The sequence below is a fragment of the Passer domesticus genome, chromosome 5 (genome assembly GCF_036417665.1).
Source record: "Passer domesticus isolate bPasDom1 chromosome 5, bPasDom1.hap1, whole genome shotgun sequence".
In the NCBI taxonomy this organism is placed as follows: Eukaryota; Metazoa; Chordata; class Aves; order Passeriformes; family Passeridae; genus Passer; species Passer domesticus.
This window is the reverse complement of record NC_087478.1, coordinates 27,088,377-27,104,877: the sequence shown is the minus strand read 5'-3', so window position 1 is coordinate 27,104,877 and position 16,501 is coordinate 27,088,377. Positions and strand designations below refer to the sequence as shown.

The window sequence follows — 16,501 nt, the reverse complement described above, 5'->3', positions numbered from 1 at the left end:
CTGAACCTTTTGCGAACCTGCTGATTTCAGTGGCCTTTGGATGAGGTCCAGAAAAAAGCCACATTTTTATATGGCAGGCAAATTTCATAAAGCACAGTCAGAAGTAGAAACAAAGAAGTATTGAGGAGCTTTGCAGAGTAGACAATGAAGCAGAAGCAAACAGAATCATACAGTCCAAAGGACTAGAACTTGCATTCACTCACATTGAAGCCACATGACTGATTTCCATGTCAGGAAATCTGAGCTGCAAAAAAACCCAGAAATCAGAATTGAAAAAAATCTTCAATATCTGGGTTATACATCTAAGATAAGCCCTGTCAATAACAGTGCATCTATTATGCCTGGCATTTGGCCCATGCCTTGTATTTCAGTAGGATTTCACTAATCACAAATCCCCAGGAGTTTATAACTTCTCACTCCTTTCATGGGATCACCTGGCCAGCTCCCCATTGTACTTCCAGCACAACTAAGGCCCATGAAACACAACATACAAACACCTTATCTCCTCGTATGAATATGAGTAAGAGCAGCTGTTTCCACTGATGTAGGACTGAGGTTTCCCTTGCTCTAGATGAAATTGTGAAAGGCCCCTGCTGAGATGACAATGCAACAGAAAGCAGCACCCAAATATTTAGTGTGGGTTTACAAACACAATTGCAAAGCTGCCATGCCAAACCCCTTCATACCCCTGTAGGCATTAGAGCTTTTTGGGTGCCTTGGATTTTTAGCTTTTCCCAAGATTGTTTCAATAAAATGCAGTTATTTGAGTGAATTATTTCAGCAACACAAGATATAATGAATCCCTCTTTTTGTTCCAGCAAGGATGGGATTTCTCTGACCTTGTTTTTCAGCTTCAGTAGAGAGATCCTCTCTGTGTCTTAGGGCAGCCAACAAATGGGAGTGAGGGCACTCTTTAAGAAGCCCAGCTATAAAACTGCAAGTTTTTAGGAGAAATTTGTATGAGATTTTAATTTTCCTATCACTCTAAAGCAGTAACTAGAAAGGGAGGAAGAATAATAATGCATGGTGTCTCCCTGGAACAGAGTGTTAATGGCTGCAAAGGCCAACCAGGTTGTGCTAGTGGCAGCAGTAAATGCCAGATTTAAGATACATTTCAATGCACAGCAATTCTTTTATCTGTGTATTAGGTATTTTCCTGCTGATTGATTGATTGATTCCTGAGCAGAAACAGCTTATTTTGTGCTAGATACAGTTTTTCCCACTCCAGAAGCTTCTAATGGAGATACTGACTGTCCTGCAAGGACAGCAGAGACTTAGGTAGGAAAATGTGAGAGCTCTTCTAATGCTGTGTTGTACTGGCCCATGGAAGTTTTCTTCACTTTTTGTTCCACCACTGATTGTATTTGCTCCAAAAAATTTTCTCCAGAACAGATCTGCAGACAAGTTACTTTATCTTTTAGCAGATGAACAATTAACAGATGTTTGTCCTACAGCATCCCAAACAGCTCTGCTGGTTATCTCAAAGTCCTTTTTGGGGAGTCTGATCTTCCCCATACACCACAGAAGTAACACAGGCACTAGAGGATTTTGGATTCTGCAGCAGAGGCCCTAATTTTAAGGCAATTTAGTCTCTTTGAGGATCTGGCCATTTATAAATGGTAAAAAGCACATTTCCTGTATTTGCACGTGGTTGACAAAGAAAGACTTTGGTAATGATAATTCATGGCTTCTCAACAATTTCCCATGTTATGGAGTCAAGATTTTTGGAACAAAGTTGTGCTCATCAATCTACTGCTATGAGGAACATTTTCTGAAAAAGAATGTGAAAAATTACTTATGTGTCTTTAGAAACAAACATGAATGGCTACAACAAACCATTATTATTATGCAAAAATGAAATTCTTTCTACAATCTTTATTCCTGAGGCTTCTGCAATGATGTCTTTTTTTATCTCCCCCTCTGTAAACAGAACATCGTTTGTGATTCACAAGCAAGCTGCTTTCATAGGCTTGGAGCAGAACAATGACAGTGGGAACACAGTAAAATATTATCAAGTCAGAATGGCCAATCTGCCATAGTATTCTTTGTATTACACCTTAACATGTTTTAATTGAGAGGCAAACCACGTGTAGCCTAATTCAGGCTTCAATAAGCACCCAGACATAGCTGAAACACAGCACATGTGAAACAAACTACAGAAGTACCCGTGACAGAAATTATATTTGTAAATACAACATATCTACACAAGCATCTAGAGACTAATTGCATTCATAATTAACAAATGTTACTCAAAGCATTGTTTATATTATAAAACTGTTAGCTGGGAAGAAAATGTGTTGGGCCTTATCCACATCTATCATAGCCCAGGAATACTCTGAGTTAGGTTTTGGATGAAGTTGTGGGCACTTTGAGATAAACAGGCACAAAAAAAAATAAATTCTAAATTTCATTACCACAGGGTTCAAAAAAAACAAACCAAAAAGAGTATGCTGGATCAAAAGATCAAAAGATTGAAGATTGCTTTGCCCAGTCACTAACATGTAGTTCCATCTTTCTTGTTTAGGTATCTGCGCTTTCAGCCAGTGGTCCACTCAACACCTGTCCACAAATGTTGTTCCTATCCTTCATAATAACTGTCTTGGGAAGCCTCATGTCAGGTTCTGCCAAGAAATGGACTAAAAGAAATACCCCAGGGATCCCAGAGGAAGTGTATGGATCAGTATGGATCACATACCAAAATATGTATAGAAGATGGAAAAGAAGTCTTAGTAGTTTTGTCACATTTGGTATGTCATGTTTTGAATGAGCTTAGATGCAGACACATTAAAACATGTAATGCTAGCACTACATGTTATTTTTGACAATTTTTATTAGTCCGGAATTAAATCTAGCCTGGCTTCTGTGACATGTGTCTGACTGTCTGGTTTCTTGAGAACACATTTTGCTTTACTTTGGAAAGAAAAATGAAGCTGTGAAAACCTTGAGGACAAAGATTTGCTCTGCAGATGAAAATTGCTGATGTTAATATCTCTATTTGTTTGCCAAAGATGAATTTAAATTTCCTATTTTGTTATTTTTGACTCTTGCATGCACAATATTTCATTTAGGATTTTTTATTAGAGGAAGAAAGACATATTTGCAGCAGCATAATTATTTGGAATGTGGGTTTAAAATTTTATAAGATGATTCCTGCTATTAAATTAGAAATAATTTGAACAAGGATATAATTTTCCAAATAGTTAAAAAAATGCTGAGTAAGCAATACAATTTTCTTCTGTTGCATTTAGCATTGCACAAAGTCACGTCACTTTGCTTAGATGCTTAGATGAGACCTTTTCACTCTACTACAATGTTGTGCAATGCTTCCCACACCCATACTGGGGACTGAGAGGGGGATGACAGACTGCTTTATCTTCTTCACTTCAGGAAAAGAAAGACTGGTTGACAGTGTATTCAAAGGGAGAAAGAGAGGAAGAGGGAAAGAGAGAAATTTGTTTGGAACCACCAATGTTATTATGAAATATCAAGTTCTTAATCCACATGACTCATACCAGCTCCTCTCCCCAGGCTGGCCAGAAGACAAAGCACATTATAATTATGTGGGTAAGATTGGAATGCTCTGAAAGCCTACGTAAGTAGCCTGCTGGACTCCACTGAAACCCACCAAGGGCAGTAGACTTCCTAACCAAAGACCATACCTAGAGATTACAAGTGGCAGGGCTGTAGTCCAGTGAAAACACAGTGCTACTTGCAAATTGTTTCTCCCTAAAATGATTGCTCTGCTGAATGCCTGAGAAGAGTGACATCAGAAAGTGGTCACTCATGACAATTTTATTCCTTCAGCCATTTCCTATCGCTTCAACTGAAAGGAAAAAGGTTTTCTTTCCTTGCATAAAATTTCATTTGAAATGAATAGGCCAGGGAAAGCTTTTCTAAAACTAGAACTCTCATTCCTTGGGTAAACAAGAAAATTCCTCGAAGGATCTACTCACAGCAAGATTACTGTTACAGCATGGATTCTTCAGCAAAATAATTTCCTATTGTATGGGAAAGAATTTGGGCAAATGAGGACAAAAGGAGAGCACAAACTGCTGGTTTCACTGTCTGGAAAAGATCAGCCTTCCTGATTAGTTTGTCCATTCTTTTGCTCCCCATTCCATGTTAGAGTGAAAATACCACACGATAATGTGTTTGTAAAAATGTCTTCTCCATAAACAAAAAGTTGGTTTTGAATAGCCAGTTCTCAGTGCACAGAAAGGCCACCTACACTGTCTTAAAAAGTCAAGGTAAAAAAAGAAGAAAACAAGTAACAAAAAACCAAGAGCAAATATTTTCAATGTAAAAAAAAAAATAAATCTACAATCTTAAACACAGTCTAGAAACACAGATCCAGGAAATCATACCTACAAATTTCTGCTTTCCTTTACTCATCCAAACTTTTCCCATTCCTCTTCCATTTTCTCAAGGATCTTAGTATTTGCTTCTTTTCCTCTAATTGTTTTGCCTTCCTCTATACCGTTCCCTGACCATCTTTGTTCCACTCTTCAACATGCCCAGTTCTTCTTTCCAGTTTTCATCTGTGGCTGCTACATTTTGGGTCATTTTTTTCTATTCCTCCTTTGCTAGTGAGGAACCATGAGCTAATATCTTCTCCCTGCCACAGAAGGGAGACAGGAGCACATACGAAAACAAACTCCTGTGGGAAACAGCCAAAAGTAGAAGTCCCACCCAGCTGTTGCCTTGTGCTGCTTCCATTCAAAGGCTTGCAGCTTTCAAAATCTTACTCAATTCTTCCCTCATCCCTGTATGTGAGGAATAAGGGAGTAAGAGATCCTTCACGGAGGTCCCAGACCATAAGAACATCAAGAAGAAGAACACTCTCTTCTAGCAAAAGAATAACAGATGTAGTTTGCCCTGAACCTTTAGAAATATTGCACAGTCACATCCACTGGAGAAAATAATTAATCAGTTTTCTGTCTATTTTCAAGTCACTCCATTTACTTTATTTCTTCAGTTTAGATCATTATCTAGCACAGGCAGCCACTAGGAGCTCACCGTGCTGTTGCCAAGTCCCACGTTTCCCAATGAAGAACTCAGGAAATTTACAATATCCATCTTGATTTTAGTATCTTTCTTTTTTACCCCTTGCAATGATGTGAAAAATAGCTCTTAGAGAGCTTAGATGTTTCTAGTAACTCAGTTCAAATGCCAGGCCTGCCATATCTGCTGCTTTTCCCACTAGCCTACAGCTGTTTGGTCTCCTTTGTGAGACTTAGCTGGTGTCCTAAGCTACCTGTGATTTATTTTTGGCACTGGATAAAAATTGTATATTCAGCTTGTGAGATTATTAAGGAATAGTACCAATAAAAAAATGAGCTCTTCTTGTTTCTCTAAAATCACTGAGAACATATTACTCAAGTACAGTTCACACAGATTCATGATTACTAAGTAATTCTGGGAAATATTTTTTCCTTTGGTTTTAATTTTGAGGGTAATGCTTGTATTTTTGATTAATGCTGCTTAAGTGAGGTTTCAAAGGTTATAGTCACTCTCAGTTTACCAGGATGTTGTCTGAGGCTGAAGAACAAACCTTGCCTTTAAAACAATTCATCTTTCGGCTGAGTTTTTTTGTAACCAACATTGAAATGGCACTACTTGGTTGTTGGGTTTTGGTTTTTTTTGTTTCCTGAACTCGTCAGTACAGAGCTGTTGAAAATAGCTTGATGCTGCTCCTTTGCCTCCTGACATTAATCATAGTTAATTAAGTGAGAATAAAGTTCAGGTTAATGCAAACATGCATTAATTCCTGTCATCCCCCCGCTCTCAGGAATATACAAATTGGACAAGCAGAGAAAAACAACATTGAAAATACATCCTGGAAAAAATATTCAATTAACATCAGGATTAGTGGTCTTGTCAGAGATGTGTTAAAATGTGTTCCCCATATTTTCCCAATAACTTCATGAAGACAAATCTCACTGTCTGCTCAGTGAGACAAAGGATTGAGATCTACTTTACTAGCACTAGGATAAAACCTTTTGTATCCTTGCAGCTGAATGTATGCCAGGCAGTGTCAGGCAGCAAATGTGTCAGGCTCATTTTCTAGAGAACCTTATTTCAGAAACACTGAAATTTTCCCTCATGCTGCTTAAATGTAGAAAACAAAGCCAAATTAGGGATGAAGAACAAGTGATATTCCTTGTGTGGGAAAAAAAACTAGGTTTAGAAAGAAAGATTTAAGTAAATAGGGGGTTTTTTTTGTTTGTTTGTTTGGTTGGTTAGTTGGTTTTTTTGGGAAAGAATAATAATTTAACAATCAAATTGAAAAATCTGAATAAGTGTCACTAGGTGAAATGTTGTTCCAACCTGTACTGGCAGTGGTCCTGAAATGCTTCTTTCAGCTCAGTGATGCAGCAGTTAGATATGTTTATGTACCACTCACAGTTCAGTGCCTATTCTTAGAGAATTAGAGTCTCTTTCTCAAAGCGTATGAAACATATGAGGTGTGTTACTACATTTGGCTAAAGCATTCACATCTCTGTTTCTAGACACAAGATGCACACAATCAGCTCTATCTCTAAATATGTTGTTCTCCATGGCTTCTTCTTCATGTTCTTCACGGCCTCAGTTCAACTCAGCCATCTGCCACCACCAAACCAATGCTCTGCTGCTCTTCCTCACCTGCTAACCAGCCCTGCAACACTAGTGCCACTGGACTACTCTGAAACTTGCTGCTGCTACATCCCCATCACAGTCTCCTACTGATCCCCATCCCACAGAGTTGTTCTCACTCACAGGGCCCTTGCAGCACTTCTGCCTGCTGGAGAAGTTTTGCAGGACTGGCTCCTTCGAAAAGGAGACGGCAGTAGAAGTTGGGATAGGAGTTGCCTTCTTTTACCCTAAAAAATGTGAGAAGTTTATTTGCAGCAAAAAGACATAATACTTGAACTGTCCCATGAGCTGCCATGGTTCTCCAACAGATTCTTGGAAAGTGCTCCTGTCTGTCTTTGGCCACTTCTATTCAGAAATTGCAACTGCTCTCCAGGCAGGACCCCTGAGCAGCACATTTCCCCAAGAGGGGATAGAGGGACAGGGCACTGCCAGGGGAGTTGTGAGCACCCACCCCAGGGTGCACTCCTGGGGCTCCCTGAGGGCAAGCCAGCCCTTCCACAAAGCAGTATGTGACTCCCTGCACCTGCACTGCCAGGTGGCCTGTCCTGGAGTCCCTCCCGGGATGTGTTTGTTTTCACTCTGAACAACACCAGATAAGCAGAAGCTGAGTGCCAGTGAGTGTCTGTTTTGTAGCTTTATGGACGATTTCTGTTGGGCAAAAAGTGTCTTCAAAATAAAGTCATGGAAGGACATTTGCAACAAAGAAAATGTGCTCACAGCATTATAAGTTTCTCATAGCAAAAAATTTTAATAAATCTTTTAATTTGGGCACTCTTTTGCATACTGTGCTGTACACATAAGTGTTGGTAGGTATAAAAGCAGGCTTCTGTTGCAGTCACAGGAAGAGAAGCTGAATTATTTAAAAGGGAAAACTTTTTCAGTCTGGGAATCATAGTCAAATGAAGAAAATTATAAATCTTGACTGCTGCACAGTCCAAAGGCTATAAACATAAGCTCTTCCATCCCATTTTTTAATGTGGCTAAAGGACATCTATATTCAGCACAAAAAATAATTCATATACAAGTGGATGCAGGGGGACCTGCTTTTCCCTGTTTTGACTCTTTGTGCATTAATGTGTGGTAAATACATGATTCAGCACAGAAACTAAACACAGCCTTTGAATTGTTTGTCATGGGCTTATTTTTTCAGGATTTTGCTTCTTCTGTGCAATATCACTACACTTCTGTTATTTTCATTTTTGAGTTCACAGCATCACAAACCTGCTGGGTGCAACAACTCGTCTGTTTTTCTCCTCTTATTGCTGCATACAGCACATACAACTAATAGCAATGGGGTAAAAGGGTAAAAGGAATGTAGAAGCCAGATAGAAACCATGCTTTTTTTGTAGGTACATATAATCAACTATTGCATGGTATAGACACACAAACAGCTATGCTCTTCATCCATGTGAACTCATAAAATTCTTCTTTTAAAAATGCATTAGTATATTGTAACAAAGAAATAGCAAGGCATTCTTTTGCTCATATTACAGTGACACTATGGGAAAACCAGACTTTACATTCCTTCCATAAAAATAATTGTGATAAGGACAAGTCTCTTCTACTGCTTATTGGTGTTCACTCCTCCAGAAAAAGCTTTTATTAGAAACATTGCCTTGGCCCTCACAGAATGGGGACCTGAACTCTCCTATACCTTTTGATAAAGAAGTGCAGTTGCCTCAGCTTTCAGAGCTGGATTGCACAGAGAACCCACATTTAGATTCATCTGCTACAGCTTTTCTTTCTCTTGGGAAGCAACTAGCAGAAAATAAATTTGTTTCCCCATTTCTGATACTATACAGCAGCTCTGCACATTTGCTAATCTTTCCTCTAGCAGAGGAACTGAGTCCTTGAAGAAACCAAAAGCATCTGCCTCTTCACTGAACCACTGAGTGGGGAGAAAACCCAGCTCATTTTGGTTTCTTTTTTACCTTCTAGACACTAAACCTGAGACAGCCATCACAACACTGGCTCTACTCCTTGAAAAATTTGATGAAGAGGTGGACAAATTATGCAAGGAAATCCTCCAAGAATTATTTCCATAAAGGCAACACCATCTCACCTGGTAAAACTATTTTTCATCTGCTCAAAGTCAAAGGAGGAATTTAAGAAAGACAGAATTAAAATTTGCATAATTTTCTTCCTTGGGTTCTCTCACATCCACTTTCAGCCAAGACCATTAGTGCTTATGAGGAAGCTTTGCTTTAAAAATATTACAAAAACTCAATGATGACTGCTAGCTTTAAATAAAGAGGTGACATTTGGGAGCAATCTGGATTGCTTGATAAGCTGTGTTCCTTTGAACCGCACACACTTGAATATGGTTAACATAATGTCATTAACCTTGACATAAGAATGTAGGTCACTGTTACAGAAGGGTGATTGTATTTTGGAAATCAATAACTACATTAAGGACTTAAGGGTCATCAGTATGAGGGAGCTAATCATGCTTCCCTAATTCAAGGCTCATCCTGATTTCACCCTGCATTTGTACAGAATATGAAATTAACTCTTTCAGTTACAAAGGTCTAGCTGAATAAGTAGAAACTCCAACTGGAAGACAGGAATGAATGAGAACGTTTCTATATAGTATATTGTTTTAAAAATAAGATCTCAATAGTCAACTGCCTTTGCCTGGCCTCCCAGAATCATGCAGTCATGTCAGAATTGCAGCTTGCATTAAAAGGTGAACAACTCTCCAGCACATATTGCTGCATAGTTCTGATTGCTAAAGAAAAGATCTGAAATCATAAACCTCATTTTTTTTAAGTATCATCATGCTTGGACCTGCCATGCTTCCTATACAGCAAACAGAGCTAACAATAACCATTTTTATTTTAGAAAATATAACAAGGAGTAGCTAAAATTAAGACTGTTTCTAATATGAAGATACAATTTTGTTACAAAGGGAGTTTCGATCTTCAGTTTGCACTTGAGAAATGAAGACTACTGCAGCAAACAGGCTGAATTGACTCGGTTTATGCATGACTGTGGATGATGAGTAAATTGGGGCAGTCCCACCTAGCTCTAAAGTTTTGGAGCTGTCCATCTTTGGTTTCTTGGCTCCAGCCAGTAGGATATCAGAAGTTCATCGTCTGTATTAGCTGGTAATTAGTCCGTTTTGCCAGCTGTCAGCTACAGTTTTGTCAGCTATACGTCAGCTGTGTCTCTCCTGAATCTTGTAACCTGGAAGGTTTTTTTGTTCATCAAACCATTAGAGCCAGCTGGTGTTTCTAAAACACAGAGAGATCAAGGCCTGCACTGGGGCCAGAACTCCTGAGCTATTTCCTTCTGCTGAAACAGGTCCTCAAATACTCATAACACTTGGTCCTGGCATAGAGTAGGACCTGGTTACAGAAGTTTTATTCCCTCTAAGGAAAAATCTAGGTGATCAGCATGGACTTTTCCCTGCCAGGCTTGTTTTCTTTCCAAGTCATAGCCTTGCAGCCAGTGGTGTGTGCTGGCTCTTCATGGACATCACAGCTCCTCTCTGCAAGGTCTCCCCTGGGGTCACCATGCCTCTCCTTCACAGCTCTCTCCTCAAGCAAGAGCTGAGCTAAAACCCTGTGATTCAAAAAAAAAAAAAAAAAAAAAAAGAACAAAAAAAGAACATCAGGGGGCCCAGCATCAGGAACCCTCTTTCCCAAAAGGAAGACTCTTCCTGCACTTTGTATCTCCTGGTCCTCCTGGAGGTTGTCTAGGTGGGTAACTAAACTAGAGCCTACTGCTTCCTTGTCTTCCAAAACTACTTGATTTTCCTTTGGCTTTTTTACCAGGGAGAAGCATTTGCAAGGCTTACAGTGCTCCTGTAAGACAGCAATCCCTCAGCTTTGACCAAAAGGCCTTCTTTCCCCAGCAGTCCTTACCAGTACTCTTCTGTCTTTAACTCTCTGTTTCTGTGCCAGGATAGCTTGCAGGAATGGAGCTTATATGAGGATATAATCGCTTGGGAAAGGAATGTAATTAAAAGCAACATATAAAGCAGTTTAAAAAAAAATCTTCTGAGGACGCTCAGCTGGCACAGTGAGAATCTTGCTGAGAATATTTAATTGTTTGCATTATTAAGTGCAGACAGGTTGGTTTTAATTCAAAACAAACATGGCAATTAAATAAAAAGACCTATGTCAGTACAGCGTTGTAGCTAGTGAATTAAAAAAATGAAAATGTAGGGAAACACAAATATTCAGGCTTTCAAAAAATGGGAAAGACTTACCGGATTAACCAGATAATTAAAAAAAAGAAAAAGAAAAAGAAAACCATCCTAAAGTTTTATATCAGCTATGCTATAAGGAACCAGATGAAACACTGATGCAGCTGCCTTGATCATTAATATTTTTTATTCCTGTTTTTCTAGCTCAATGTGCACCAGAACATATAGCATCTGATGATATCAAGTGCATGTCATAAGAAACACTTGACAGATGAATTTACACTTATTACATTTTCTTTATTTAAATGGTAAAACATATCCTGTCTTAATTTTTGAAGTCTTAGCACACTGACATACTAATTTAGGTTTTCCGTTTCTTTTCAGAGAATATATATATATATTGTTTTCAAGTTTGATGGAAACGTTTGATAGAAATACTGCCAAATATCAGATAGACTTGTGTGAGGGTAATGCCAAAATTGATCAGAAAAAGTCAAAGCTATTTTTAAAATTTTTTTTAACTAACTGAGAAGGCAATCCAGGCTTCTTCTGGAAGACACTACATGGGCTTATCTAGTATGTCTCTTCTGTGGATAATAACAAATTAACTTATTCTTACCTGAGAGAAGTAGGAAGCATTTAGCCCTGTTTGAGAAATAGGAAGCCTAAGTAGGGAGATTGTTTGACAACCATCAATTCAGAGAACGAAATTCCTTCAGTCCTATTATTAGCTGTTAGGAGATTTGTATTTCTTACTACCTGCTCAAACCTATAGACAGAATGATGCCATCCACTTCAAAGAAAATACTTAATATCTTATTCTCTGGAATGGAGTATCATTAAAAGGTGTATTTTTTCCCCAGACTGACCAGTTCTTTTAGAACTCTTTCCTGTATTTATTTCCATTATACCCTTATGGCATTCAGACACTGCCTAGCCAAGTCTCAGCACAAATCAATTTTTCACTTTTGTCAAAACTAGTCTGGGGAGGAGGAAATGGAGGGTGCTTGGATGACAGTGTTGACACTTGAGCTGCTGTGGAGAGCCATAAACATGATGCTCTAATATGTAATCCCTGCTGACAGGTTAGAAATCAAAGCTCATTAGCACAGAAGGAAGATGAGCATTTTAATGCCTCTGGATTCCATCCACTGCAATTAACACCACATACAGCATATTGTTCACCTGAAGCCATAAATCACAGTAAAAAATGTCATATTATACACAGATCCTGAAACCACAATAAAGAAATGAGAAATGGCTTAGAAAAACTAGCAAATGCCACATTTTTTTCATATGACCAATTGGAAACTAAACCTAGTGCTGAAAATATTTTTAAAGCCTTGCAATATGGATGATCCACATAAATAAGTCTGAAGGTCTCCATTTACCTGAATAAATTGCATTGCTGTAGTGCCTGTGGGTCCAACCCTACCAACCCAGGAAAGCAAGAGTAAGGCAATGGTACTCCTGAAGTGAATATATGAACTTAAGTGTTTTAGTCTGTATGGAACTCGATATAATTTGTGATAGAAGTCTTACAGATTTTTTTAAAAGGGATAATTAGTGACCCTTAAGTTCAAAGGATATCAAAGCCAAATCTGAACCTGAATGTGACATGCAGGTGCAGATTATTTAAACTAGTGATTATTTCTGATTATTTCTATTTACAGACATCTGACCCCAGGAAGGGAAGTTGTTAGATTGTCATTACTGTTTAAACTAATCCTCAAATCCACTATGCCAAATTTTTTATTTTAACCATTGGATGTGCTACAGGAGGAGGCAGAACTCTTTACAAGTCCTGTGTCCTGTTTGACATCTTCCTGTGCAGATTGTCACTTAATTGGTCTCCCTTCCTCTTTAAGGCATTAGGTGCACACACCAACCAGCTGAGAGAGCTCTGAATTGACACAGAAAAGTGCTGGAAGGGAAAAGCATAGTTCTGATATATTTTGCAGCCTAAATGCTGTATTCAGGAAACAGCATCAGTGAAGTGGTACAGTGGCCTGTGACAGCACTGGGATGCTCAGGACACCCTGATGGCCAGCACTCTTCTCAAGCATACAAAGGAGGTTCAGGAAGCACCACCAACCTCCAGCCTCCACATCCAAAAGCACCCATGCTGGCCCTGCAGCAGATGATATTCTGAAAAATGTTTCTTCTGCTACCTAGGTATATCACTGTGCACTTGCTTCTCCTATCTGCCTCAGTGAGGAGAAAACCAGGATGGTAGGATGGTGCATGACCACACAAATTCCACATAAGCTACATTACCCTTCCTTAAAAGGTTTCTGCCAGCCCATCTGCAATCAGAGACCAGAAACTTTTCAGAAATCATCCTGGGACAGCTTTGGTTTTCCTGAGGGACAAACACACCTTATGACCCCCCCATTTATCAGACTCACCTCTGTCCTTGTCTGGCCTATCGGACCCAGTCTGGGTGAATCCACGTCTCAGGAGGGATTGTGCAGCTCTGCAGCTGTGCAGGTGCTCTCTAGTTACATGGAAAATTTCTCAATAATCTGGGTTTGGCTGGGTGTGGAGGAGAGCACCAGGTCTCTCTTTGGGAGCTCCTTGTTCTAGTAGGATATAGGCTTGGCACTGGCCATATATGAAGAGTGGCTCTTTCCTCTGTCTCATTACCATTTCGAGCTGAGGGCCAGGAGAGGTGAGCTCTTGCTGCCAGTTCCTTTGTGTGCAGCTCCTGCACAGAGGAGCCATCTGGGTGCCTGCCCACTCCCTGGGGATGGAAGGAGATTCCTGAGAGGAGTCCCACTGCCTGCCCCTTGGTTGGGGGGTGACTAAGGGACAGCAGTTTCATGCCCAGCTCACCATGGGACCCAACCTTTGGGATCAGGCTCCTTATCACTTGCTATTTTCCTGGTCCATGAGCCTTATGTTCCTGTCAGCAGGGTTTGGGATCTGACAGGAGCAGGGGATCTCGTCCCTTCCCTGTGCCTCCTCTTGAGGATGTTTTGCTGCCTAGTGGTTAAAAAGAGGCATTATAATCCCTTAGGAGACAGAGATTATCCAGATACTCTTTCCAAGAGAGGTTGCAGATCAGATCCTATCTGAGGAAGAAGCTGATACCACCATCAACCTCAGCACTTTTGCTCCCATAGGAGGCCATTAACCCTGTCATGAACCTGAAGGCCTCCACATTCCATGGACAGAGGAATAGAACACAGCCCTGAAGTAGGTGTTTCAGGGCAAAACAGTGGCAGAAATTCAGGTGTACATCTATGTCTACCATACCCTGATGGTTGCTCTGTCCTGATCCCTGCTTCCTGGATTAAGATTTTAAGGCAGAAATCTTTCCTTGAGTAGAAAATCTGTGTCTTACTTAGGTGGTCTAGATTTTCCAGTCAGATATCTCTTTCTGCCTGTTGTAGCTGTCTGCTTCATGTGTTGCAATCTCTGTCTTGCCCTTAGGCACCAGCAAAAGAAAAATAATCCAGTTTTATGTCAACAACTGGTTGGAAACAAACATATTTATAGCACATCATTATTTCATGTCAGGTGGAGAAGAAAGACCTATAGCACAGCAGTGAGAACAAGCCTCAAATGTCTCTGCTTTTTTTCATGTTCCAAAGCTATGCATCCAGTCAGAAACAGGAAACACATAGCAGAGAAAGGGGTGGCAAAAATTTGACCTTCATGCATGTTCTGAAGTGGTCTTTTCCCCACTTCTCTTGTATTTCATTATATTACCCAAAGCACTCAGTTACACATCTGAATTTCCTCAGCTTGTCAACAGAAATTTAAGAATTTGGCTCTTTTCCTAGAAGGGTATGGCTGCAGCTAAAGGAGAGCAAGATTCTTACCATAGTTTTCTAATCAAGTGTTTTCTGTGGGCAAATATTCCCTGTCCCACCTTAAGTGTCTCTGAAGAAAGGCACATGCTATCCCATGCTCCACAGTCATCAGTTATCTGAGCACTACCAGCAGCATTATTAAGATGGAAGAGAGCAGCTTCCCACAGATATGCTTCTCATTTGATTCTCATGTAAAAATAATTTTCAATTAGCCAAGCAAATATATGCTGCAGGGAGCACATGAAGGCAGCTGGCCACAGCTGGTGGGTGGATTATTCTGCTTATGTGGAAGGGACTCAGCATGGGCCTGCTAGGGGGCTGTCATGGCATCAAAGTCCAGCCTGGGATTCACACTCCTGTGATTAATGAATCGTTTTTTGAAACCAGTGGCACATTGTGAATGGCCTTCAGCCACTTCTCCAGCCTCAGTGACCACATAATTTACAGCTGTAGATCCAATGAGTGTATGATTGAGTGTGGACAGCCTGTGGCACAAGTCCATTGCAAAGGTTTAGTCATGCTACGGTGCCACAGTGTACAGCCTTCACAGCATCTTTTACAGCTGAATGATCAAAGAAGGAGATTTTACACTTGTCTTTGAGTATTTCTGGAATCTGAATGAACCTGTGTCAGCTGCAGCTGAACAAATGACTCCTCTGCAACATGGAGAAGATTGTGGCTGAAGTCCCTACAGTGTCCTCTGCTTCCCTCCCTGCCTTCCCTCCCTGCCTCCCATCCTTTTGTAGTAGCCACCACCAGCAGGGGTTCAGCATTTCTTTCCTTTCTCTGTCACTCTTTGGGTAGGCAACCTGTTCTCTCTGTCAGTAATACCAATGTACTAGCAAGGGTGGATTGTCCCACATTTATGGAAATCCACGTGGAAGAAACCACAAGATTTCTTAGTGGATCCACATGCCTGAATCTGCTGTGACACTTTTGTAGGCACATATAATGAAGGCAAAAGCAGAGATCAACCTGCCTTGACCTGTTTGCTGCCTTTTGGACTTTCTCAGCAGCCCTGAAGTTTTGCCTGGAATAACCCAAAACTGCCTCTTACATTGTCATACTCTTTCTGTGGGGCTCCCAAGAGTTATATGGCAAAAACTAACCCAAGACATTTCCAACAACAAATTAAATAAAATAAAGCAAGTACTAACAATCAAAGATGCATGGATTCTGTGGGCAAAACCCATAACAATTTTTTGGCTGTTTACATTCCTTTAGAAAACTCACCACTTAATCTACAGATGTGTTTTGATGGCAGAATTTTGGGCAGCTGCCAAGTAAGGATAAACACAGAGAGCTGGTGCTCATAGGGAAAAGCACAAGAAATAGAGGAAGGAAAGAAAAAACCACACTTGCACATAGAAAACCCAAAGGATTTTTCTCAAGTAGATCAGGAAATGGGAAGACTGTTTAGAAACAAGTCTGAAGTCATTGAGGACTGGGAATGCCTTTTCTGAGAGGAGCCATCACAGCATCAGGACATGAAAGGTTTGGCCACCCAGTGGGCAGGCAAGTGTGACCTCTGCTGTCCACACAGACCTGACATGAAGGCACAGGCAAGCACTACAGGACTATTAGCCTGGCACTGTGCTCATACTTAGAGGCAGCTGTGAGGAAAGCTCTCAGCTCAAACCTGGATTATGTCTGACCAGCCTGAGGGTAGTGGGAATGCCAGGTTTGTTTTCATCAGTGTCTACGGGCCTTGGTAAAATTGCTTGGCTGAGCCATGGACTCCTTACAGGCCACACTGGTTGATGAATTGGTTAAAGATAAGGATCTTCCAGAATACAATTATGTCATTATCAATTAGAAGGGAGGTGTATTTTGTTCTGAAAAATGTTAAAATTTCTCCAAAAAGAAAAGCTTTGACCATGCCCTTTTCTGACAGCCATTT

The 16,501-nt window shown here is 40.2% G+C and overlaps 1 long non-coding RNA gene across 1 annotated transcript; it reads right to left on the bottom strand.

The window, feature by feature from the left end:
• Nucleotides 1-7,370: 7,370 nt before the first annotated feature.
• Nucleotides 7,371-15,770, bottom strand: LOC135301903 (uncharacterized). The gene is made up of 3 exons (XR_010363643.1): nt 13,619-15,770; nt 13,192-13,526; nt 7,371-10,197 (listed from the first exon to the last, which is right to left on the bottom strand). It is a non-coding gene; the product is annotated as an uncharacterized LOC135301903 (long non-coding RNA).
• Between the last annotated feature and the right edge of the window lie 731 nt (nt 15,771-16,501).